Raw genomic sequence first — 27,067 nt, 5'->3', positions numbered from 1 at the left:
AGTTCTAATAGATGAGTCTACATTAATAACGTACTTATAACCATGTTTCATGTCTGATGTCATGACTGCAGTTTTACTTTTATCTCATCATTACTGGGCAACCTAACTTTGATCTCTCTGTTAATAAGATGTGGCAGATGACATATGTACACTTATCATCTCTAATTAACTAAATAAGGATCATACCTAGAGGGCCTATTGAGCTAGGTTACAAACACGTACACTGTACTGGATAAGCAGAAATGACTAATGTGATTAAACATTTGTTTAAATGAAATCTGGCTGAAATTCATATAGTCAGGAATGTTCTGACCCTGATAAAATGATGCCTTGTCTTGTTTCAAAGTTCAGTAGGTGGATTTTATCAAGGGGAATAGAAACAGCAATACTGTTCTGATAGCTGCCAATATTATACTCCCTCCAATGATTTTAGGACTGCAGTGTGTGGCCATCTACCATTTGTTTTGTCCTAATTTACAAGTAAAAAAAACTCTTCACTGCGAGTCTGCTGTCCACCTAAAAGAGCCGATTCAAAGAATCGACTCGCTCGTGAACGACACATCAGTAGAGCTCAGGAGGCGACCCTGTGAACATTGAGCGCAGTGCTGCGATTTAAAGTAAGCTGAATGTTCTTTTAGGGTGTTTTGCAGTTCAGCAGTAACTCAGAGAAGTTAAACATTGATTCAAACTGTGCTGTAACGTTAAAGTCAGCTATTGTTAGCTGGTTATGGCTTGTTAGCGGCACTAACAGGAGAGAAGCTCATTTGTTTACCTGGGTAGGTTCAACGTTATGCTGGTTAGGTTAATGTTTACACTCAAAAAGCACAAACGAAACGAACTTTACCCCTTAAAACCCCGGTCTTATAAGCCAGTGAGCGGTGTTATTCATGAACTAGCTACATAAACCACATTGTAAACATAATGGAAGTGTGTATGAAACCGTTGGTGTCGGTGGGTTCCGTTCACCCATAACGTTGCTACACACTAACGTAACATGAGCTCATTCACTGTTGGCCGTTAAATGGTGCTTATAACTAGCTAACTACTTGGCTATGTTAGCTAGCTTGCCAACTTTTTGTTGAGGCTAATTTTGGCTCCTGACTCAAATTTTCCGTTCCACCTTAAACGGTGCAGCAGAACGCAGGAGCCTGTCTGTAACTGCTGCGTCGTATAAGGTGGAACAGAACGTTTGAATTGGGAGCTTTCCAGCTTCATCTCATTGTGGCAGCAGTAAGCCAGACTAGCTGAGCATCGTTCTACTGGTGTTATGCACTGGTGTTATGCATTGTAGACCGTTCCAGGCGCAGTGAGCGCCAGAATGAAACAGCAGCACGAAGATTAAGTGATACTTATTAGTCCCACAACGGGGAAATTTCACCTCCGCATTTAACCCATTTGTGAAGTGAAACACCTCATACACACTAGTGAGCGCGCGCACACACACACACACACACACGCGCGGAGCGGTGGGCAATTTTAACATTTGGGTTGTGACTCCTGACCTAACCTAGCTTTTAATGCAGAGGGTGCCGATGTTCTGTCGAACTGTGCTACTCATCGAGCTGTCCTACTTCGATTTACTGCGCATGCGTACATCACTTTCTAAGCTAATTTGTAGGAAGGCTCATCAATTCTTGCTACTTTGGTTAGAAAGTGTGTAATTAATGGTGAGTGTTTATTGCTTTTAATTAATTTAATACTTTACACTATTACTACTGTATATTTACTGTAAACGCAAAAGTAATTTGCATTTTAGACATTTGTTAACGCCGCAGAAATGTTAGAAAAGTATGGCACAAGTTTTACTGTTGAAATCGTTAGGGTTAGCGCGTACGGTGACAGAAAGCGTAATAAAATCGATATGTGCTACCCCTAATATAATACAGGTAGGAGGATCTGACACTATTTTTAGCCTATCGATATGTGCTACCCCTAATATAATACAGGTAGATGGATCTGACACTGTATTTTAGCCTATCGATATGTGCTACCCCTAATATAATACAGGTAGGAGGATCTGACACTGTATTTTAGCCTATCGATATGTGCTACCCCTAATATAATACAGGTAGGAGGATCTGACACTGTATTTTAGCCTATCGATATGTGCTACCCCTAATATAATACAGGTAGGAGGATCTGACACTGTATTTTTAGCCTATCGATATGTGCTACCCCTAATATCACAAAATAGTCGCGGTATTATTTTTCGACACGGTAGCACATATCGATAGATACAATCTATAAATATACGCTACGGTAGGACGTCTCGACGAAGTAGGACAAATCGATAGAACACCGACCGTATTTCTCACTCATCCACTTGGGTTGCTGACCCCTGCACTAGCTTTTAATGTAGTGTACACGGCACAGACTGCCCAGACGCTGCACTTCTGCACTTTGCAAAGCTGCAAGTTTCAACATTATCAATTCCAATTGTGGATGATTCTGAATTGATTCAGAGCCACATCACGATGCATCTAAGATTTAAGATTTAAGATCTAGATTTAAGCATTCAGTTTATCATTCTAACTGAAAAGTATGGTAACTGAAGTCTGTTACAGTGGATGTGGAAGAACTTGACCTGCCTGCACAGAGTCCTGACCTCAACCCGATACAACACCTTTGGGATGAATTAGAGCAGAGACTGTGGCCTTCTCGTCCAACATCAGTGTCTGACCTCACAAATGCACTTCAGGAAGAGCGGTCAGAAATTCCCATAAACACACTCCTAACCCTTGTGGAAAGCCTTCCCAGAAGAGCTGAAGCTGTTATAGGTGCAAAGGGTGGTCCGACATCATATTAAACCCTATGGATTAAGAATGTCTCTCAAGTTTATATGTGTGTGAAGGTAGACGAGCAAATACTTTTGGAAATATAGTGTATGTGGATTCATTTTAATTTTTTATATAATTTGAACACAGCAGCTGCCCATTAGATTGTGTGACTATTTCATGATGAGTGGACCAATGGAAATACATTACATACTTTAACTTACATTTAAAGTAACGTTTTAGCCCCCTCCTGTGAAGTTATCACTTTTGGACAGTGATGATAGTGTCCATTAGGGCAGTAATTAAATGTTAAATACCATAATGCTGCCAAGTAATCATTGCTGAATCATCAAGTAAACTTGTTTATCTTTTTGCATAGTAGTATCATGGTCTGGTGCAGCTTTGCTGTGTGGCATCTTTGGAAAGAAATTACTCAGTTGTCCAAACATAATGTCATGGACACCTCTCGGCTGGAATAGTCTGGCTTGGAATTGCGGTGTCTTTCGGACTGGTGCACATCCAGGAGTCTGAAGTGGCATCACCTGCCTTGAAATACACCACTAGATCCAGCAAGACAGTCACCCACCTTTTTATAATGACCGTACTGATGAGCTGTGAGCAAAAACAGACATTTGTTAACTTATTTTTAATTCACCAAGTAATGCTAACAGTGATAAATGAATGAATAATGAATGATGTCAACTGCAAATATTGTAACAAGCAGCTTCTGCAGGTCTGTGCCAGACATAGTTGTACTCTGGGGTGGAGAAAGTGTAAACACTGCACCCCCTGCTGACCACAACTGTAATTGCTTTGGCAGGTCAAAATGTCACAATTGCAAAGAATAAAATAAATTGAGGGCCTTCTTTTTTATGAAGCTAGTAAAATCGTAGAATTATGTGTGAAAAACTATTTTGATGCCATGTCCAAGTTATTTTCAGTTGCTGCAATTTTTTTCCTCCCAACAGTTGTTCACATAATCAAATACTGAAAAGTTACACACTGAAATGATTCTTTAATGAGTCTTTATGTTCATGTACCAAAACACTTGACCTGGTTCTTCTGTAAATGTGATGTTTTTCATAAATTTCTAGTCAGTAAGAAGTGAACAATGATTTGGGGGTCATACAAACAGAAATACAAATATGCATAAACACATGTTGAGATGTTTAGGTAGTTCAGTTTGGAGTTGCTCGTTCTTGTGAGATTAGATGGTGTTGGGAGAAATTCAGCTCTTCTAGACTACAGTAAAAACTGATTTTACCAAACAAGCCAGTCAAAAAACGGAGCCAAACTGTCTTGTGCATGGGTCTGGGTTTGCTTAGCCTACTCATAGCGCATAATATGACTATTTGAATTAAATCTGTTGCGTACAGTCAGGAGATCAAGTCTGGTGGAAATAAAGGCTATCGGTCCTGAGGAAGCCCATGAAAGCCCCGCATCTGTGCAGCAGAAGAGTCTGATTTGCAGTTATGTACACTAGGTTAACACCACGCTGAGAGTGTTTATAGTGGTATATCACACTTTCTTTAAATGTCAGCAACTCCTTTACTTTCACTTTTAACACCACTGGCTTAAACCTGAAGGGTGTGTGACACTTGAACTGTAACCGTACCGTATATAAAAAAAAAACTTGTCATTTTTAAAAAGCAGTATTGTTCACATACGAGTTTGAGTTGAACCTGCCTGCCTACAAATATTGAGTTCAGTTCACTTTTGATACTAAGTTAATAGAAATGTTATAAACATGTTGTGTTCCGTTTTTATCTAGAGCTGAAAACAGTAAAACAACTGTCTGTCTGTCTCTCCAAATTGAAAATGTGGTCATTTTTTGTTCATTTAAACCTGAAAATAATAAGTTAATAAGTTTAATAATGAGTTTCTGAATGTTGAACATTCTGAATGTTGTGTAAAATGAAGAAGACATATTTAAGATTCTTATATTTGTAGATTACTATTCAAATGAAAATCCTTAATTTTAGTTATTCGTGTGAATCTCTGGATTTGGTCTACTCAAGGCTCCACAGTGGTGTGACATGGTCTGCTCCAAAGCCACTTTCTCTTATTGCCGTGTGGACACCGATGCAGAGGTGAGAAACCCCTTCCTGTAGCAGAGCGTGTTTCAGACTGCCTAGTTTTAAGCCCAAACAAACTATAGGCTTGTAATTCTACAGCTTTTTGTTAATCGCAGTATCACTCATATTATTTGATTCTACAGAATGATTCATTGTTGTTTTAATGACGTGATGCTGCTAGTAAAACGGAAAGTGTTACTGGTGAGAGTGGTTAACTATGGTTAGCCCATGAGGTCTGGGTTACACCCAAAACTTGACCCAGGAGTTATCTGGGTATGTGTGCAATACAGATGTACCTGTTTTCAGGGGCTCGTCTCAGACTTATCTGACAGGAAATTTGGTCTTTGGTCCAGTTTGACCCAGTCTAGACTTTCACAATTACTGCGTACCTGCTGCAGAGTTTAGTGTGTTAGTTGTACTAATTGAAATATGGAATTAATTTTGACACTTATCTATCTTTTACTTTGCTTTATGAATAGTCCTTTTTGCCAGTCTTCCTTTATAAAGCCCTCTACGGTGCTTCTTTATATGGAGGGTGGTAAAGACTGTTATTATTAATGGTGTTACTGTTAGCTACTATACAACATCACGGTAATAATGTACAGTACTGTTGTATTCAAGTCTGGTCTCAGATTTGTCTCAGACATTTTAATCATTGTCTTTGACTCAGTAGTGTTTATACTTGGACTTGTCATGGTGTCGGTCTTCGCTCTCCAGATTTAATCTCTGGTCTTGACAGAAACCAAATACTGTGTAAAATAGTTTTTTGTATTTTCTTTATTTGAACGGTCACCAGTGTGGACCGACTCATATGGAGGCAACTTTACAATGATCAAATCATTACATCTGTAATTGTTTCATTCAGCCTGTTAGGTTTGGCATTTGATTACAGTTCGATTCAGTAAAGAGGTATATTTATGTTGTTTTGCAGAAAATAAGAACTTTCTTGACATTTTTGTTGTGTGTGTGTGTGTGTGTGTGTGTGTGTGTGTGTGTGTGCGTGTGTGTGTGTAAAACAACAGGCAAAATTCTCACTTGAAATGATTAACACAGAATATAAATTGAATATAAATGTTATTCATTATGTAACTGTGTAATTAACAAGTAAATACACAATTTCATTTGATTTAAACAGTTCAGCAAAATAAAAAGAACTCTAGAATTCTAAGCAGAAAGTCTTCCACCTGAATCTGTAGGGGTAAATAAATTGAAAAGTCCAAGAAATTTGCACTGGAGGCAGTGAACTAGTCCCACTACTCCACGTGCTTTTTCTGTTTTTTTAATTTCTGATATATACACACACACACCGACCACTTTATTAGGTACAATACTTTATTAGGTTCAATTGCTTGTTAACTCAAATAGCTAATTAGACACGGCCGCAACTCAATGCATTTAGGCATGTAGAGGTGGTCAAGACAACTTGCTGAAGTGCAGACCGAGCATCAGAACGGGGAAGAAAGGGGATTTAAGTGACTTTGAACGTGGCGTGGTTGTTGGTGCCAGACGGGCTGGTCTGAGTATTTCAGAAACTGCTGATCTACTGGGATTTTCACACACAAGCATCTCCAGGGTTTACAGAGAACGGTCCGAGAAAGAGGAAATATCCAGTGAGCGGCAGTCGTGTGGACGAAAATGCCTTGTTGATGTGAGAGGTCAGAGGAGAATGGGCAGACTGGTTTGGGATATATATAGTAATTTGAAATAAAACCCCATTGCCAGAAAAGTATTACATTTTGCACAGCACCCCAGTTGTTTTGAAAACCAGTTGTGAGTATAGATTTTTTTGGACATTTTAAAAGTAATATTTTGCTTGTGGATTTTAGTGTTTTGTTGAAACTTTTGGCACAAAATTAACTCCATATCAGTGGCTTTGCACAAACACCTCCAGTCCTGCAGCTAGAGCAGGAGATGAGTCAGGCATGTCACATGTGCCACCATAGGCTGAGCAGATGATGGAAATGATAAAAACAGACTGACTAGTCCCACTGACACAAAGCCAGTGGCATGCAGCTGCTGGTGCTTTTTTTCGTGTGGCCAGCTGGGCTAGCTGGCTAGAGCTTACCAGTTGTGATTGAAGTGAGCAGAAAACTCACTGGGGTTGCAGTAAGCGAGATTCTGTGGACCACCTCATTATTGTTCCACAAATTCCAAATGAGCACCACCCTTGCCGATAATAGCAAAGAAGGCAGCACTCTTAAAGCACTCTTACAACAGACTTTTGGACAACATGGACATCTACTACAGACTTTTGGACAGCATGGACATCTACTACAGACTTTTGGACAGCATGGACATCTACTACAGACTTTTGCCACATTTCCATCCATTTCGACACAGGGTTGACTGCTGACTGTCCAGAAGTGGTTCTTGCCGGTTCAGGCTGGAGGACACGACAGTTCACCTACATCTTATAACTGGTGAGTTAACACGATAAAGGGAAGAGTGTGACTAATTCTGAGAGTTGGGGGGTAAGAATATGTTGCCATTTGATCTGTGTGGTTTAAGAGACAGCCATGCAGTCTGAGCCTTGATATTTTGAGAAATAAGGAGTGCAAAGTAGACCTTGCAAGCAGCAAGTTGAGCTTAAGTGGGGGCAGGTGATGTTAAGCTGCCGTGAAGTACTGGAGACTGTGAGGGTTACTTACATATTCCCCAGTCAAGACTACACTCTCTCAAAGACTTGCTGCGTTCTGGGTGAAGGGGTGCGACCCCCCCTGCCCTACATGCAGGTTAACCAAAGAAAGAGCTGAACTGAAGTGGTGGATAGGTCAATTAGCTGTTGATCTTATGTCCCCCATTCTTGCCTAATTCTGTTTCCAGCTCTCAGAGAATGACTTGGTACCCAATTCAAATTCATGTAATGAACCCATGAAAAGTGGGCAAATTTCTGAGCAAAGAACCAAGTTTCCTGGGGCACCACTTAGGAAGGGAACTGACCATATGCAAGTGGCCCACCTAAAAGCAGCTGAAAAGCTTTTTATTACAAAAAGGCTGAGTGGGGGTTTTCTTGCATTGCTGCCTCCTTGTACAAGTTGTTCCAGAAAAGGCAAGACTGGTCAGAGAACTGTCGGTCAGCTTTTGAGGCCCTAAAGCAATAATAGAGTACAGATAGTCTTAATCTTGGAGGTTGTAATGTTGTGTAGACGATTGTAAGCTAAATGAGCCACTTCAGCAAAAGTTGTGTGACTATAACAGGGAATCTAGCTTGAATATACATTACATGCAAGCTTTTGTCGTGGCACAGAAAGTTAACAGTAACTCAGTTTGTTACAGACATACTCACACTTGTCATTGAATTCATTGTGATCTGTTATCCAGGGTTTATTAAACAACACAAGAAATATAGGCCTGTGTGCACTAGCCAGACCCCTGCAGCACCTGCCACTCTGGAGTGGCACCATAGCCATTCACAAACCCTTAAAGTGCATAATCAATATATAAAGCTTGATCTTAACAAAATTACAGTAGTATTTATGTGTTCATTACCTGTTTAGTGTTTTAGCAACGTTAGATGTGGTTTGTAAAATAATGCTGTGAATAGTAGCATTGATAAAAAGCAAAAGTACCTGTGCAAAGTTGAAAGTCTGAAGGTTAAACAATTGCATGTTATTACTTTAGGCAGAAAGGTGAGATGTTGGTAGAGGAACTTCTTATGTTTCACGTCTGCTCTTGCAGAGAAATACAGTGGGGAGAACAAGTATTTGATACACTGCTGATTTTTCAGGTTTTCCCACTTGCAAAGCATGTAGAAGACTGTAATTTTTATCATAGGTACTCTTCAACTGTGAGTGATGGAATCTAAAACAAAAATCCAGGAAAATACATTGTATGATTTTTAAATAATTAATTTCCATTTTATTGTGTGAAATAAGTATTTGATACACCAGAAAAAGAAACTTAATATTTGGTACAGAAACCTTTGTTTGCAATTACAGAGATGAGACGTTTCCTGTAGTTCTTGACAAGGTTTGCACACACTGCAGCAGGGATTTTGGCCCACTCCTCCATACAGATCTCCTCCAGAGCCTTCAGGTTTCGTGGCTGTCGCTGGGCCACACGGACTTTAAGCTCCCTCCAAAGATTTTCTATTGGACTGGCTAGGCCACTCCAGGACCTTAAGATGTTTCCTACGGAGCCACTCTTTAGTTGCCCTGGCTGTGTGTTTTGGGTCGTTATCATGCTGGAAGACCCAGCCACGACCCATCTTCAGTGCTCTTACTGAGGGAAGGAGGTTGTTGGCCAAAATCTCACGATACATGGCCCCATCCATCCTTCCCACAATACGGTGCAGTCGTCCTGTCCCCTTTGCAGAAAAGCATCCCCAAAGAATGATGTTTCCACCGCCATGCTTCACGGTTGGGATGGTGTTCTTGGGGTTGTACTCATCATTCTTCTTCCTCCAAACATGACGAGTGGAGTTTAAACCAGAAAGTTCTATTTTTGTCTCATCAGACCACATGACCTTCTCCCATTCCTCCTCTGGATCATTCAGATGGTCATTTGCAAACTTCAGACGGGCTTTGACATGCGTTGGCTTGAGGAAGGGCACCTTGCGTGCACTGCAGGATTTTAATCCTTGACGGCGTAGAGTGTTACTGATTGTTTTCTTTGAGACTGTGGTCCCAGCTCTATTCAGGTCATTGACCAGGTCCTGCCGTGTAGTTCTGGGCTCATTCCTCACCTTCCTCAAGATCATTGATGTTCCACGAGGTGAGATCTTGCATGGCGCCCCAGACCGAGGGAGATTTTCTGTTATTTTGCATTTCTTCCATTTTCTAATAATTGCACCAACAGTTGTTGCCTTCTCACCAAGCTGCTTGCCTATTGTCCTGTAGCCCATCCCAGCCTTGTGCAGGTCTGCAATTTTATCCCTGATGTCCTTACACAGCTCTCTGGTCTTGGGCATTGTGGAGATGCTGGAGTCTGACTGATTGAGTGTGTGGACAGGTGTCTTTTATACAGGTAACGAGTTCAAACAGGTGCAGTTAATACAGGTAATGAGTGGAGAACAGGAGGGCTTCTTAAAGAAGAAGTAACATGTCTGTGAGAGCCAAAATTCTTACTGGTTGATAGATGATCAAATACTTATTTCACACAATAAAATGGAAATTAATTATTTAAAAATCATACAATGTATTTTTCTGGATTTTTGTTTTAGATTCCATCACTCACAGTTGAAGAGTACCTATGATAAAAATTACAGTCTTCTACATGCTTTGCAAGTGGGAAACCTGAAAAATCAGCAGTGTATCAAATACTTGTTCTCCCCACTGTAGGCAGATTTGTCTCCCAGGACAGCCTAGACCGAATAACCAAGACAACCAAAAGGTGCACCAGACAAATGAAATTACCATGAGAGGATCATTCGTTGCTACGTCAGTGTACATTACAGAGAACATAAGCGCATGCGCTTTAAAGTAAATAATTAAATGCATGACTTTGCATGTATTTTTCCCATATGGTCAGCTGACATGTTCTATTAATAGTAACACATTTAAATACATTCACAAAAACCGTAACCGTAATATAACTATTAGGTTAACGTGCCTTGATGGAACATGACTTAAGAGAATGAGTAGAGATTTCAGTGGAGACTCTGTTAAATGCATTGATAAACACTGGTGTAACAGCTGCTGATAGAGGTACTTTTTAGACAGTAGGTCCAACGTAGAAACAGCTGGATATCAAAACTTTGCATTTTTACAGCTTTAAATGACAGATACCGATGACTGACCCTTATAGGTAAATGTTCATCACTGATTCTGATGAAGATTGGTCTAATTAATAGAAATGAATATGTAAAAACATGAACACAAGCATATGTTTCTAGTGTTTTGTGCACATAAATATGCAGATAAATGGTTTAACAGTGTTTAGATTCAGCATGAATAACACATCACACTTATTTCAGTAATTAGTATGAGTGTCTATAACGCAAAGCTTCGTCTTTTCGTGTCTCTGTGTCGCAACGAAAGCCTGCAAGTAGTCTATATTTAAGCTTGTTTAACTGCTATAGTTGCTAATATAACTGCTAATATAACTATATATAACTAATATAACTGCTAATGCTATAGCCATTTTCTAAAGTGCCTCATTTCTTTTAGAATCATCCACACAACAGTACAACCTACAAAACTATTGAATATCTATACAAAGTTGTCACGCCTGCTACCAATCCACATACGCTTCAGGACTACAATTCCCAAGATCTATTGCAGGATCACATGACCCAGGACAACACCATCGACCTATCAGAGATCCAGATCACCTGATTCCTCATAGCTGTGTATTATGGTCATGTGAAGTTTTGGATAGATATAAGCCCGGGCTTTAGTTTAGATCTTTGCGAAGTATTGTTTCCTTTTGAGACTTACTGAGCTTTCTTTCCTGTGTTTTATTATCTTCGTGTATTTCTTGCCTGTTATTTCTCTTGACCCTGTTTTTGGACTTTCCCTTTTGGTACCTGTGCTTGGTTTGTTTGCTACTTTGGTTTTTTGACTCTCTGCCTGGTTTGTGGGTTTTGCCTTGCCTTGCCCTTTCTTGTGATGTTTGCCTTGTTTATTATATTTATTATCCTGGATATGACCAATGCCTGTTCTTTGACTCCTCTCGGCCTGTCCCCAAGTAAAACTTCACCTTTGTCTTTGAACCGCAGGCGTCTGCTTTCTGATCACAGGTCACAAAAGTCTGTAAATTGACATTGCTCTGTCACTTTTTCTAGGTTTTAATGGCTGGTGGTGGAGTTATGACATGCTGCTGTTCAGAACAGCTGAGTAGCCAGTGCCAAGAGTCACAGGTTTACTCACAGAAGGTGATGGTTTCAGGTGCCACTGCCAAGCACCACTAATTGATACTTGAGGTCTAATGTTAAATTGCGTGCAGTCATGAGTTGAAGTTACATCATTCCAGTAGACGAAGTGACTGAAATAGAGGCCAGCGATTTGTGGAGACGTATGAGAAAAAAATATTAAAGTCCAGCGCCCGTGCAGCATCGTGTCCCTGTGTTGCTGAGCCAGAAGAACAGTCTGATATGCAGTCATTGACATTAGATTATACAAAGGCCAAGCTGAGGCTGTTTACAGCGCTGTCACACCGTGTTTAAATGACCAGTGTCCATCAGTCGCTCAATTTTACTGCTACCAGCTTAAGCAGGCTTAGAGCTGAATGAGCCCTTCTTCACAGAAGTGGTCTGTCTATCTGTCTGACTCTCTGTCTATCTCTCTCTGTCTCTCTCCACATTGAAAATCTTTAATTAAACCTTGATATAAACAACAGCAAATTTTACAATATTACAAAATTATGAACTTTATGACGTGTAAAATGAAGAACACGTATTTAAGATTCTGGACTATTTCTGTGTATCTGTCACTATTCAAATTATAATCTTTTAGTTGTTTTTGTGAATGTCAGGTGGGTTAGAGTTACTTAAGGCTCCACATAGTTGTAAAATGGTCTGCTCTAAAACCACTTCCTCTTACTTGCAGTATGGACACAGATGCAGAGGTGAGAAACCTCTTCCTGTAGCAGAGCGTGTTTCAGATAGTTTTAAGCCCAAACTAACTATAGGCTTGTAACTCTACAGCTCTTTATCAGTCACACAATCACTCATGTCATTTGATCTTATAAAGTCATTCACACCTGTGCTAAAACTGTTTGGTTACATATGAGAACTGATAAACTCAGTGGTTAGCCTGTGAGGTCTAGATTACAAACAAAACAGTTCTTTTTCTTTTCAGGGGCTCAGACTTGTCTCGGACATCTGACTGAGATTTGGTCTTTGGTCCAGTTTGGCCTTGTCTAGACTTTCACAATTACTAAGTACCTGCTGCAGAGTTTAGGGTTTTAGTTTTGCTCATTGAACTCATCTAATTGTTTCATTAGAAAACCTTTCAAAGGGGCGAATGAGGTGTTTCAGAATGTTCCAACATTTTTTAAAATGTAATGATTTATTTATTTTCTGGAACTTTTTGTTTTATGCCCATTTTCCTTGTGTTTCTTTTACTTTTTCATCAACTCTCTCTTTTATGAATATTCTCTTATGTCAGTCTTCCTTTATAAAGCACTTTAAGCTGCCTCTTCATATGGAGGGTGGTATAAAAATAAAGACTATTATAATTTGTGGTATTACTATTGGCTACTATTACTGGCCCTGTTAAACACTACAAGATCACTTGTAATCAGTGTAGTGCTGTTGTATTCCAGGGAAACTGGGAAAAATCACTTGAATCACATGGTGACCCCTGGTTCCTATCACTACCACTGTAAAGAAACAGAAACAGGTAAGTCTCTACAGTGAACTATTTCATATTGAGCCACTCAATCACTTTGTTAACGTCTCAACCATAGAATTTATATTTACTCTTTATAGTCTGACTTTACAGAGGTGGTCCTGACTACAGTCCTACATCAATACATTCAACAAAACTGATGAATAATAAGAGGATGTCATTTTTCATATTTCCTCATTTTAACTTTGATAAGACAGAGACGTGTTCTTTATTATTCAAGTCACATGAGGTGACTTTTAACCTTTATGACTCATTTCAGTTCCTCATGAGCACTCTCATAAATGACATGCTAGTTTCACTGATAAATATTTCAGTATTATTGATTGAATTATAAGCCTAGATGTTAAAATTCTTTGTTTATTTTTTAAACAGACCATCCCAAGATGTCATTTACATTCAAAATACATTCTTTGTACACGTCTGAGTTCATGATCATGTCAGTCAACCCAAGTTCACAGAAATTACTGTAGAAAAAACAGCCCAGACTTTGACATTTCCAGCTCCATGTCTGTGTTTGGTTGGAATTCCAAAAACATAAACATAAAACATACAAACATAAAAAAAGATACAGTTTGAGCAGATGTACAAAGCTGGTCAGTCCTTTGTTACCAGTTATCCACTTAACTTAATGTAAGTTAATGTAAAGAGCACTTCTGTTGGTCCATTCTTGATAATACAGTGTAAAGGGCAGCTGATTTTCTCAAATTATGTCGAAAGATGAAAAATGACAAGAAGGGTTTTTTGTTGTGACTGCAACAGTGTGATTGTTGGGACAAAAACTTGTTGTTTAACATAAGTTGTAAATGCGACTCTTTACACTGTGTTAAAAGAAATGGTCCAGAATTAATATCTCAACATCCTTTATGAATTAAGAATATTATTTGAATCCCCTGAAAACTGGAATTCTTTTCAGACAGTGAAAACATATATACACACATCATACTCATATGCATTTGTATGCAAAGGTTTTGGTGCCTCAGAATACACGACTGTTTATGTATGTTTGTACAACCCCAATGAAGTTGGGATGTTGTGTAAAACATAAATAAAAACAGAATATGATCATTTGCAAATCCTTTTCAACGTATATTCAATTGAGTACACTAAAAAGACAAGATATTTAATGTTCAAACAGATGCACTTTATAGTTTTTAAAACTATAAAATATTTACTCCTTTTGGATTTTATACCTGCAACACATTCCAAAGAAGTTGGGACGGGGCATGTTTACCACTGTGTTACATCACCTTTCCGTTTAACAACACTCAATAAGCGTTTGGGCACTGAGGACACTAATTGTTGAAGCTTTGTAGGTGGAATTCTTTACCATTCTTGCTTGATGTACAACTTCAGTTGCTCAGCAGTCCAGGGTCTCCGTTTTCATATTTTACGCTTCATAATATGCCACACATTTTCAATGGGAGACAGGTCTGGACTGCAGGCAGGCCAGTCTAGTACCTGCACTCTTTTACTATGAAGCCACGCTGTTGTAACACATGCAGAATGTGGCTTGGCATCGTCTTGCTGAAATAAGCAGGGACGTCCCTGAAAAAGACGTTGCTTGGATGCCAGCAGATGTTGCTCCAAAACCTGTATGTACCTTTCAGCATTAATGGTGCCTTTACAGATGTGCAAGTTATCCCTGCCATGGGCACTAACACACTCCCACACCATCAGAGATGCTGGCTTTTGAACTTTTGCTGATAACAATCCGGATAGTCCTTTTCCTCTTTGGCCTGGAGGACACAACGTCCATGATTTCCAAAAACAATTTGTAATGTGGACTCGTCAGACCACAGGACACTTTTCCACTTTCCATCAGTCCATCTCAGATGAGCTCGGGCCCAGAGAAGCCGGCGGCGTTTTTGGGTGTTGTTGATATATGGCTTTCGCTTTGCATGGCAGAGTTTTAACTTACACTTGTAGATGGAGCGACGAACTGTGTTCACTGACAGTGGTTTTCTGAAGTGTTCCTGTGCACATGTGGGAATATCCGTTACAGAATGATGTTGGTTTTTAATGCAGTGCCGCCTGTGGGATCGAAGGTAACGGGCATTCAATGTTGGTTTTCTGCCTTGCCGCTTACTTGCAGAGATTTCTCCAGATTCTCTGAATCTTTTGATGATATTATGGACTGTAGATGATGAAATCCCTAAATTCCTTGCAATTACACGTTGAGAAATGTTCTTAAACTGTTGGACTATTTGCTCACGCAGTTGTTCACAAAGTGGTGAACCTCGCCCCGTCCTTGCTTGTGAACGACTGAGCCTTTCAGAGCTGCTCCCTTTATACCCAATCATGACACTCACCTGTTTCCAATTAACCTGTTCACCTGTGGAATGTTCCAAACAGAAGTTTTTTGAGCATTCCTCAACTTTCCCAGTCTTTTGTTGCCCCTGTCCCAACTTCTTTGGAACGTGTTGCAGGCATCAAATTTAAAATGAGTGAATATTTGCAAAAAACATTCAAGTTTATCTGTATGAACATTAAATATCTTGTCTTTGTAGTGTATTCAATTGAATATAGGTTGAAAAGGATTTGCAAATCATTGTATTTTGTTTTTATTTATGTTTTACACAACGTCCCAATTTCATTTGAATTGGGGTTGTATGAGCTGAAAAAAATCTAAAGTCCAAAAAACTGTAAGTTAATAATATGTGATATTGCTTTTTTTCTTCCCTCACATCCCCGTCCGTTTTCCGCTGGTCATCACATGCACAGCTACGATGGTGACCACCATGAGCAGCAGCCCACAGCTCAGCGCGCCGGCTATGATGATGTGAGTGTTAAACGGTCCTTTTGAGCTGCTGGATGTTTCTGAGTCTGAGGAAGAGAAAAAGGAAGAAATGTAAGGTCACAAAGGATGTGTGGGGGACGATCAAAGAAAGCACTTCCAGCTGTGTGTCATCAAACTGAATAGACTCCACACCATTTTCTAAAATGTTCATGTTTCAATTACACTGTAAAAAATAAAAGGCTTTGTGTTATAAAAGAAGCACATTTAAATGGAGAAGGAACCTTAGAATATATGGTTCTTTAACTGATATATGTGAGTGTGAAGAACCTTTTAAAGCTGTAATAATAATGTAAAAGTTCTTTTGTCCTAGAACAGTATGTGCAAGCAAAGAACTGTTTAGGAACTTTTATGTTTTAGCAAAAACAGTCTAAAAAGAATAAATTCATAAGCTGGACTCTTAAGTAATAAAGCAATGTTATGTAAATTACCTTGTTTGCTAAGTGCTTGTGTCTCTTTACCTGAAAATGACAAAAGAAATGTGGTTAGTATGGATGGTCAACCAGCTATGCTGAGCAATAGACTAAATACAAAATAGGCTTAAAATTAAACTATTTAAGGCACATTGTTGTCTGTTGTAAACATGCATACTCAGATCATACCACAGCACTGCAATAAAATGCTTGACAACTAAGTGACGTTAGTATTAGATGTATTTATTAACCTCAATATGAGTGACTAGCAGTAAGGATTTGTTGAGCACTGTAGGGAGTAACTATTGCTCTGAGAAAACACTGAAGGACAAAAAAATATATAAACTATATGATATAGCAAGTAAAATATTAAATGCTAGTTTTTGGCCAGAATGCCCTTCATATATTAATATTATATTACAGTGCCCTTTATATATTAATCCTTTATATATTAATCCTTACTCTGCAGGCGTACTCCTTTCCCAAACTCCATAGGCTTTCCATTTGAAGCTGCACAGAAGTACATGGCGAGGTCCCTTTCGGACACTTTTAATATCTTCAGTCCGATTAACCGTTCGACAACGCAGCCTTCGTAACAGGTTCCGTTGGAATTCCATGCGACTGATAAAGCACCGTCGTTTTTCAGCCCCATCACCATTACAGTTTTTGGCTGAAAGTCAGCACCCAGCTTTACCCAGTAGATTTCATGATGGTAGGACATGTCACACTTCAGCATCACTGGTTCTCCCAGCGTCACCACTTTCTCTTCTAAGGCTTTCAAAGACTTTACTGACGAAAGAATGAGCACTGTTGGGGAGAAAATGATTAGCGAGCATTAGTCCAACCATACTAGACAATATCCTCAGGCCATAATTATTCTGTGGGTTTTGCATCAACATGCCTGGTCTGGTAATAACTGGCCTGCTAAGTGCTCATACTGAACTCATCATGCTTTAACCATTTCCTTTTTTGTGCCTTAAGCACCGCTTCACTTATAATGGTCATCGGCTGTACATGCGCCTGCTTTGCTTTAAAGTAATTAGCCATATTCTTAGACTCTTACACATACCAAAGAACAAATTTAAGAACCTTTCAGTGGCTGATTTTGTGGAAGAACCCTTTTTGTACAAACCCCGAATCCAGAAAAGCTGAGACAATATGCAAAATGCTCATAACAACAACAGTGGTTAGTAAATTCTGTTTGGACGTATTAAACTGAACAAAATATAAAAATGTTTTCCCTATGAATTGCTTACCTTCCAGAAAAGTTAATAATGAGGAACAACACTTAATAATGGTTTAAGCACTGCAGACACAGGTTAATCCTGGTTGAACTATGTGATTGGAGTGACAGACGCTTCCGCTTCTCACTCAAAGCGCTCCTGTAATCACTGCACTCCGAATTTTCTATCAGAGAAACTGCTCCACTCAGTGTCTGCCATATATGATCCTTTCTTATGACATTTATTTTATGTTTTATTTATATGGACAAGACACTGCACACCGAATTTCATGAATCATATCATTTCTGGCCGTTATTGAATTAAATAAAAAGAAAGTATAGGTTTGAAGCGACGACCCACTCACAAGTTAGAAAACTAGAAACACGTGCTTTTAACACCATCTTCTTTATCATTGCCACAGCCGAGATTGATGGTTTTTTTTCTTCATTTTTTTGTTACATAATTTTGAAAATGCCAGCTTCTTTGCACTGTGTCGAAATTTTATGACAAATGATTCAACAGAAATGGTCAGATGTAATTAACTTAAACGAAAAGTTAAGAATGTTTGGTCTTTTCCTGCAAACGTACTCTTATGGGGACACAATTTGTTCGGACAGCAACGAAATGCTGCTCCAAAATGTGGATACATCTTTCAGCATTAATCATGACTTTACAGATCTGCAAATTATTCATGCCATGAGCTCTAACACACCCCCATATCATCATAACAGATCCTGGCTTTTAACCATGAATCTGAAAGGTTGATTCATCTGACTACATATTTCCCCTGTGAATCCGTTCATCATCAGTGTTTCTTGAGTGGTGTGGAATCCACCTGTTTAGGATGTTTTTTTCAAAACATCCTAGTCTTAGCTTGCCCCATCCCAACTTTCTGAAACATATTGCAGGAATCCATTTCAGAAAAAAAGCATATATTTGCCAAAAAAGGTAGATAAAGTAAAACAGTTATCTTGTTCTTTGCTTTTGCTTTCATTTCCCCAGTCAAAGTAGATTTACAAATCACACCTTTCATTTTTTTCTTTTTGAATTTCACATACTGTCTCAACTTGTTTGGAATAGATGTTTGTAAAGGTACAAGTTTGTATGGTATGTAATGTAAGGATCTGATTATTCCTACAGGTTCTATCTTTTACTACAACTGAAGGTCCAAGTCGAGAAGTAAGAGGGTATTTGTGATAGCGAATTTCATCATTTAAAACAACGTTCTTGGTTTATTTTTTGTAAATTAATATATGTAACTCACCAATACAGGCAAACAGCATTGTTTTCTTGTGATCTCGCGTCCTGTGTGTTTACTGTTTAACTAGGTTGGCGTATATACTCTGGTTAGGCGGAAGTAAAACCACACTTTGTTCCAGTCAGCACATGTGAAGTTCCAACCTCAATATGATTCATCTCCCTCTTTTCAGGTGATGATAAAGATTTACTGGATTATGAGTTTTAGATAAGGTTTAGAAGTCAACAGTGCATGAGGACAGGTCTTTAAGAGAACAAAAAAATTTGTGAAGTAAGGGAAAACCATGAATGCTCCTTGCAACTCTGATGGCTGAAACTGTTGTTGCACTGCAGGAGGTGTGAAATACCCCTATTGTCACAGTTCTTCTTAAGAGCCTGTTTTGACTTTGAAGTGAAACTCCTGTTCCTCCCGTCCCAGTATTGACGGTTTTTTGGCCAAAGCCAGTTTTAAGCACGCTTTTGCTTGTCTTTTTCACTTGCCGCAGCCAAGAATAAAGGCACTTAATAGTTGATCGTTTCTACATCAGTACCTTTAGTAATGAGCGATGTAATGATGTGCATAGGATGAGTTGTTATATAAGACGGTCAGAAAATTGTTGAATGTCCGTTGTTATGCTACAGCCTCTAATGTATACGATGTGAATCAGAACCAGTTTATTTTTCTTTGACTTTAGGTTTATGAATGGGGTTTATACAGGGAGATTCACTTGAAAGAGGCCCCGAATATTCTGTTGCAACTCCGTTTAGGATTAATCTGAACCAAAAAAATGTGCTACATACCTTGACGTATGTATAATTGATTATATTACATGTGATGCTGGAAGTGACCTCCATTTTCTGCCAGACACATTTCGATGCGGCGTTCCTGATCGTATCAACAAGCATATCTGGGGGAATACCAGCAATTTCACATTGGATGTTTTCCTTCAAATCTTCCACACTCTGAGGCTTGTTCCAATAGACTTTTCCTTTGAGGATACCCTGAAGGAAGAAGTCTGGTGGTGTCGGATCTGGCGACCGTGGTGGGCAAAACCCCTTTGAAATGATCCTGCTGCTGAAGAAAGACACAGTGTCTGCCATGCTCCTTGCCGATGTGTGACTCGTTGCTTCATCTTGCTGGAAGTAGCTTTCCGTTAACTCATGATCATCCAGTTGATTCACGAACTGTTCAAAAATGTCCACATCAGTGTTCATGGTGGTGTCGAAGAAAATAGGGCCTATGATTTTCAAGGGCCCATATATGGGTTTTGTGTGTTAACATACCTCGACAAATGGAACCACGCTTCATCCAAGTATCATGTGATGTCCAATATTCTTTCGTTGTACCTCTTAAACGCCTGGAACCAGTGAGAGTATCTGACTCTTTTCTCCATATCACTTGCTTTGAGCTCCTGAATGACAGTGACACCATACGCATGCAATTTTGCCCTTTTAGCAGCTCTCTGTCATGTTGAATAAGACCTCCCAGTCTCAGAGGTCTCAGAAGATGAATCATTTTCTGAATAACACTCTGAGGGTATATCCCAAACACCCTATTTCTTCCTGAATTCACTCTGACATCGCTTGAACGAATTGGTGATCCAATAGCTTCTCACCATGAAGATGCGCTGCTCAATACTGTACACCACCATCTTGATGAGAAGTCCAATGACTGAGTGAAGGGGTACAGGGCTATATACCTGGAAGTTGCAAATGGAGGTGAAACGTTGCGACGGCTGTCTGGCACCTACCTCATCACTCTGACGCAGGGGCATCCCAGCTTGATCGAAGCTCCATATACTGAAAAGCACATTGTTTCATTCAGATTGCTTCGTCCTAGCACTAGTTATTACAGAATATTCAGTGCCTCTTTCGAGTGAATCTCCCTGTACATCCCAGCCTACTACAGTATGGAAGATTGCCCAGGCTGTAGCAGCAACTGCTGTCCTCTACGGCTAGAGTCCAGCACACTGCATAGCATAGCGGATTCAACTCAGGTAATGATTCAGCAGGTGGGTTGTTCTATAAGGGTGGTGATGGACACAGATACAAATGTTGGTATGTAATTGATGCAGTGTAACACATCCATTAAAAAAGAAAGTTCTTTGTTCTATTCCTACATGAACTACCACTGAGAAGTTCACGGTTAATCAACTCTCTTTCTGTATTTCTGATAGATGTGGCTCAAACATTGACATCTTCATGTGTCTCATGAAATATTAAGTGATTTAAAGTAAACTGGCAATGGACTATGTTCTAGAAAAGCTTAATTTTAGTCATTTGAGTTTGTTGTTAGCTCTGCATTAAACTGGTAAGCCTGCTCTCACTAAAGTCACGTCGTCATTCTGTAGTCGGCGCCATGCTCTTGTGCCCACATCAGGAACTCAGAGTCCAAAAGGAATTTCTCTATGATAGAATGAATGAAGTTTATGAAAACTGCCTCTGTGTATATTAAGTGTGTAAGTTAAGTTTAATGGCGTTTTTTTGTGGTGTTAAAAAGACAACTGAATATAAAAAACACAATGTCAAAATGAAACCTACGTTTTTTTAAAAAAACAAAACTGAGAGGGGAAAAAGTCGTAGTTGCTCAGCAGTTTTGTTGACGATTCTAAAATAAGCGGCAGGCCGTGGTTCAGTCTTCCCTAGGCAGTCAAACGGAGATTAAAACTCTCAGAGCATCTTGTTATGGAACAAATCACATGCTTTTCTCGTTAAGCCCATGCAGGGTAGAAGAAAAGAACACTGGGAAATCCCAACCTCTCCGTCTCCTCAATTGTTTTACCGAGAAGCTCAGTTTTATCAGACCCATTAACTGAAAACCACCCTGTAATTTCGGTAAACTTTGTAGAACTTTTCAGAAAGAGAACATGTAGGCTGTTTTCAAGACCAGATGAGGAAACTCAGAGTATGACTTCTGCTTCATCCTCTGCAATCCATCTACCGTAGTTGAGAGCGCTGGAGCTGCTCTGTTTTATAATAGGCGTACAAAAAGACTGTGGCTTTGCTACAGAACTCTGCTGGGCCCTCCTCGTTGTAGCTTAGCCTAGATGACCTCAATCCTTGGAGGATAAGACACAGAAAGACTTAGAATAAGACACAGAAAGTTCTTTGTCCTATTCCTACATGAACTACCACTGAGAAGTTCACGGTTAATGAACTCTCTTTCTGTATTTGTGATAATGTGGCTGAAATATTGACATCTGCATGTGTCTCATGAAATATTAAATGATTTAAAGTAAAGTGACAGTAGGCTATATTTCAGAAAAGCTTAATTTTAGTAATTTGAGTTTGCTCTCCATTAAACTGGTCAGCCTGCTCTAACAGACCACTCACTGAAGTCATGTCGTCATTCTGTAGTCGGCCCCTTGCTCTTATGCCCACATAAGAAACTCCGGGTCTTAAAGGAATTTCTCTTTGAGAAGAATGAACGAAGTGCCTCTGTGTATATTAAGTGTGTGAGTAAGGTTTAACAGTTTTTTCAGAATAAGACACAGAATGGATAGCTGAACATGACAGAATATATGATATTGATGATATATATGAACATTTATATGACAGAATCTTATTTTATGAGTGTGTGTGTGTATATATATATATATATACACACACATGCACACATCGCTGCGGTCGTAATAAAACCTTGTATCTCCATTTTTTGTCATTTTTCACCAAAAGAAATGATCTAAAATAACTTGGAAAAATGTCTGGTTCCATTGACTTACATTAAAAGCAGAGTATGTTTTACCATCTCCTGTAAAGTTATAATTTTGGAGATATGAACTTTTGATCCATGATATGTATGTGTGTGTGTGTGTGTGCGTGTGTGTAGTATAACACAGTATGTAGTGTTGATGTGCAAACAGATCAGATGAGAGCATGGTCAATATAGTAGTGCAAGCAGTAATTCAGATGGAGTTTCAGTGACTGGAAAATGAAGAATGTCTGTATTGCTGAAAAAAATAAATGTTATGGTCCCAAAAGGCTCTCATGGAATTAAGTGGAAAGTGAATTAAAAAGCTTTTGTGTTAAGCATTTCTATATAATGGCATCATCACTGGTAACAAAACATGCATGTAGAACATACAGTAGAGGACATAAAGAGAAGCACTATTGTGCAAATTGAATCAGTGCACAAACACAGACCCTGTAACCCCATCAAACCCTCACAGCCACACCCACCACAGCCCCCTCCATCAGGCCTAGCCCAGCCCACTAAAGTCCCAATCTTAAAAAAAATCTAAAAGTTAGCAGCCCTGACTTAACTTGCCCAGATCTAGACTACAAGCTTGCCTTTGCTCTTGCAGTGCGTAATGGGTATTGTAGTTTCAAGAGGTCAACAGTGCTCACTGCTTTAAAATATGCCTTTGTACTTTAAAACACTTGAATGAAATTAAAAGGGTTGTAATATTTCATGTTATCAGTTTATTAGTGTCTTATTTAAGCACTTTCAGTCTTTCAGTATTCACCCTTTATTTAGATTATGTTTATAATATATTTCAGCTGTCTGAGAGGGCCATCTTTGATAAAATGAAAACCTTCCACTGTACATGCTTGGGAACATAATGTAGACTCTCCTATTTTATATAAACAAACATAGATCAAGATGGGACAAAGGTGGATGTACCAAATCCGTAGACGTTTGCTAAATCATAGTGACAGAAGGTATGTAAATAGAATGATGACAAATGATCCATCCATCCATCCATCCATCCATCATCTTCCGCTTCTCCGGGGTTCGGGTCGCGGGGGCAGCATACTGAGCAATGAAGCCCAGACCTCCCTTTCCCCAGCCACTTCCACTAGCTCCCTGGGAGGGATTCCGAGGCGCTCCCAGGCCAGCTGGGCGATATAGTCACGCCAGCGTGTCCTGGGTCTTCCCCGGGGTCTCCTCCCCGGTGGACTTGCCTGTGACACCTCCCAAGGGAGGCGTCCAGGAGGCATCCTAACAAGATGCCCGAACCACCTCAACTGGCTCCTCTCGACGTGAAGAAGCAGCGGCTCTACTCCGAGTCCCTCCCGGATGACCGAACTTCTCACCCTATCTCTAAGGGAGAGTCCAGCCACCCTGCGGAGGAAACTCATTTCAGCCGCTTGTATTCGCGATCTCGTTCTTTCGGTCATTACCCAAAGCTCATGACCATAGGTGAGGGTGGGAACATAGATCGACCAGTAAATCGAGAGCCTTGCCTTATGGCTCAGCTCTTTCTTTACCACAACAGACCGGTAAAGAGCCCGCATCACTGCTGACCCAGCACCAATCCGCCTGTCAATCTCCCGCTCCCTTGTACCATCACTCGTGAACAAGACCCCAAGATACTTAAACTCCTCCACTTGAGGCAAGAGCTCATCCCCGACCCAGAGAGGGCTCTCCACCCTTTCCCGGGTGAGAACCATGGCCTCGGATTTGGAAGTACTGATCCTCATCCCGGCCGCTTCACACTCGGCTGCAAACCGATCCAGTGAAAGCTGAAGTTCACGGCCTGATGTCCCCAATAGGACCACATCATCTGCAAACAGCAGCGATGTGACCCTGAGGTCACCAAACCGGACACCCTCCATCCCCTGACTGCGCCTAGAAATTCTATCCATAAAAATTATGAATAGAATCGGTGACAAAGGGCAGCCCTGACGGAGTCCAACTCTCACTGGGAACGAGTCTGACTTACTGCCGGCCATGCGAACCAAGCTCCTGCTTTGTTTGTACAGGGCCTGAATGGCTCATAGCAAAGAGCCATGTACCCCGTACTCCCAAAGCACCTCCCACAGAATACCCCGGGGAACACAGTCGAATGCCTTCTCCAAATCCACAAAGCACATGTGGACTGGTTGGGCAAACTCCCATGAACCCTCGAGAATCCTGGAGAGGGTAAAGAGTTGGTCCAGTGTTCCACGACCAGGGCGGAACCCGCACTGCTCCTCCTGAATCCGAGGTTCGACTATAAGCCGGACTCTCTTCTCCAGTACCCTTGCATAGACCTTACCAGGGAGGCTGAGGAGTGTGATTCCCCTGTAGTTGGAACACACCCTCCGGTCCCCCTTTTTAAAAAGAGGCACCACCACCCCAGTCTGCCAATCAAGTGGCACCACCCCCGATGTCCATGCAATGTTGAAAAGGCGTGTCAGCCAAGACAGCCCCACAACATCCAGAGCCTTGAGGAACTCGGGACGGATCTCATCCACCCCTGCAGCCCTGCCGCCAAGGAGCTTTTTAACTACCTTAGCGACTTCGGCCTCAGTAATGGACAAGCCTATTCCCGTGTCCCCAGACTCTGCCTCCTCACTGGAGAACATGTTGGTGGGATTGAGAAGGTCCTCAAAGTATTCCTTCCACCGCCCAATGATGTCTTCAGTCGAAGTCAGCAGCACACCATCTCCACTATATACAGTGCTAGTGGCACACTGCTTTCCCCTTCTGAGTCGCCTGACGGTTTGCCAGAATCTTTTCGGAGCCGACTTAAAGTCACTTTCCAAGGCCTCACCGAAACTCTTCCCACATCCGGGTTTTTGCCTTGGCAACGACTGAAGCCGCAGATTGCTTGGCCTGTCGATACCTGCCAGCTGCCTCTGGTGTCCTACAGGCCAACCATGTCTGGTAGGACTCCTTCTTCAGCTTGACGACATCTCTCACCTGGGGTGTCCACCACCGGGTTCGAGGATTACCGCCCCGACAGGCACCAACTACCTTGCGACCACAGCTACAGTCAGCCGCTTCAACAATGGAGGAGCGGAACATGGCCCATTCTGAGTCAATGTCCCCCACCTCCCCCGATATCTGGTCAAAGTTCTGACAGAGGTGTAAGTTGAAGATCAATCTGACAGGTTCTTCTGCCAGACGTTCCCAGCAAACCCTCACTATACGTTTGGGTTTGCCTGGTCTGACTGGCATCTTCCCCCACCACCTGATCCAACTCACCACCAGGTGGCGATCAGTTGACAGCTCAGCTCCTCTCTTTACCCGAGTGTCCAGTACACATGGCCGCAAGTCCGCTGACACGACTACAAAGTCAATCATTGAACTGCGGCCTAGGGTGTCCTGGTGCCATGTGCACTTATGGACATCCTTGTGTTCAAACATGGTGTTCGTTATGGACAAACTGTGGTTTGCACAGAAGTCCAAAAACTGAACACCACTCGGGTTCAGATCAGAGAGGCCATTCCTCCCAATCACACCCCTCCAGGTCTTACTGTCGTTGCCCACGTGAGTGTTGAAGTCCCCCAGTAGGACAATCGAGTCTCCAGGAGGAGCACTTTCAAGCACCCCTTCCAAAGACTCTATGAAGGCTGGGTATTCTGAACTGCTGTTCGGTGCATAAGCACAGACAACAGTCAGGACCCGTTCCCCAACCCGAAGGCGTAGGGAAGCTACCCTCTCGTCCACCGGGGAAAACCCCAACATACAGGCGCCGAGTCGAGGGGCTATGAGAAAGCCCACACCTGCCCGCCGCCTCTCACCATGGGCAACTCCAGAAAAGAAAAAAGTCCAGCCCCTCTCAAGGAGATTGGACCCAGAGCCCAAGCTGTGTGTTGAGGTGAGCCCGACTATATCTAGCCGGTATCTCTCGACCTCGCGCACCAACTCAGGCTCCTTCCCCGCCAGTGAGGTAACATTCCAAGTTCCAAAAGCCAGTTTCAGCAACCGAGGATCAGAACGCCAAGGCCCACGCCTTCGGACACTGCCCGATCCACAATGCACCGCACCCCTACTACTGCCCCTCCCATCGGTGGTGGGTCGATGGGAGGGGGGACTCATGTAGCTCCTTCGGGCTGGGCCCGGCCGGGCACCATGAGTGAATGCCCGGCCACCAGACGCTCGCTGGCCTGGCTCCAGGGTGGGGCCCCGGTAACCCTGATCCGGGCAGGGTACACGAGTCCTGCTTTGTTGTCCTCATAGGGGTGGTTATGGATCACACTTTGTCTGGCCTGTCACCTAGGACCAGTTTGCCATGGGAGACCCTACCAGGAGCTTTTGCTCCAGACAACATAGCTCCTAGGGTCCTTCAAGCACACAAACCTCTCCACCACGATAAGGTGGTGATCCATGGAGAGGATGACAAATGATATAGAATATATTTTAAAAATGATTATGTATAATATAAAAGTTGAGAATGATATGTCAGATGTGCATGAGAAAATTATTGCTCATATATGGCTCATACATATATATATATATATATATATATATATATATATATATATATATATATATATATATATATATATGGAGAGGAGAGGAATGAAGGTCAGTAGAGCCAAGACAGAAT

At 41.1% G+C, this 27,067-nt stretch overlaps 1 long non-coding RNA gene across 1 annotated transcript; it reads left to right on the top strand.

Moving 5' to 3' along the window:
- Nucleotides 1-544: 544 nt before the first annotated feature.
- On the top strand, nucleotides 545-16,344 carry LOC119262001. The gene is made up of 4 exons (XR_005129337.1): nucleotides 545-617; nucleotides 4,757-4,864; nucleotides 13,055-13,131; nucleotides 15,862-16,344. It is a non-coding gene; the product is annotated as an uncharacterized LOC119262001 (long non-coding RNA).
- The last annotated feature ends 10,723 nt before the right edge of the window (nucleotides 16,345-27,067 follow it).

This window comes from Pygocentrus nattereri, chromosome 22 (genome assembly GCF_015220715.1).
Source record: "Pygocentrus nattereri isolate fPygNat1 chromosome 22, fPygNat1.pri, whole genome shotgun sequence".
Classification (NCBI taxonomy): Eukaryota; Metazoa; Chordata; class Actinopteri; order Characiformes; family Serrasalmidae; genus Pygocentrus; species Pygocentrus nattereri.
The sequence above is the reverse complement of the archived record's forward strand: the minus strand, read 5'-3'. Positions and strand labels throughout refer to the sequence as shown.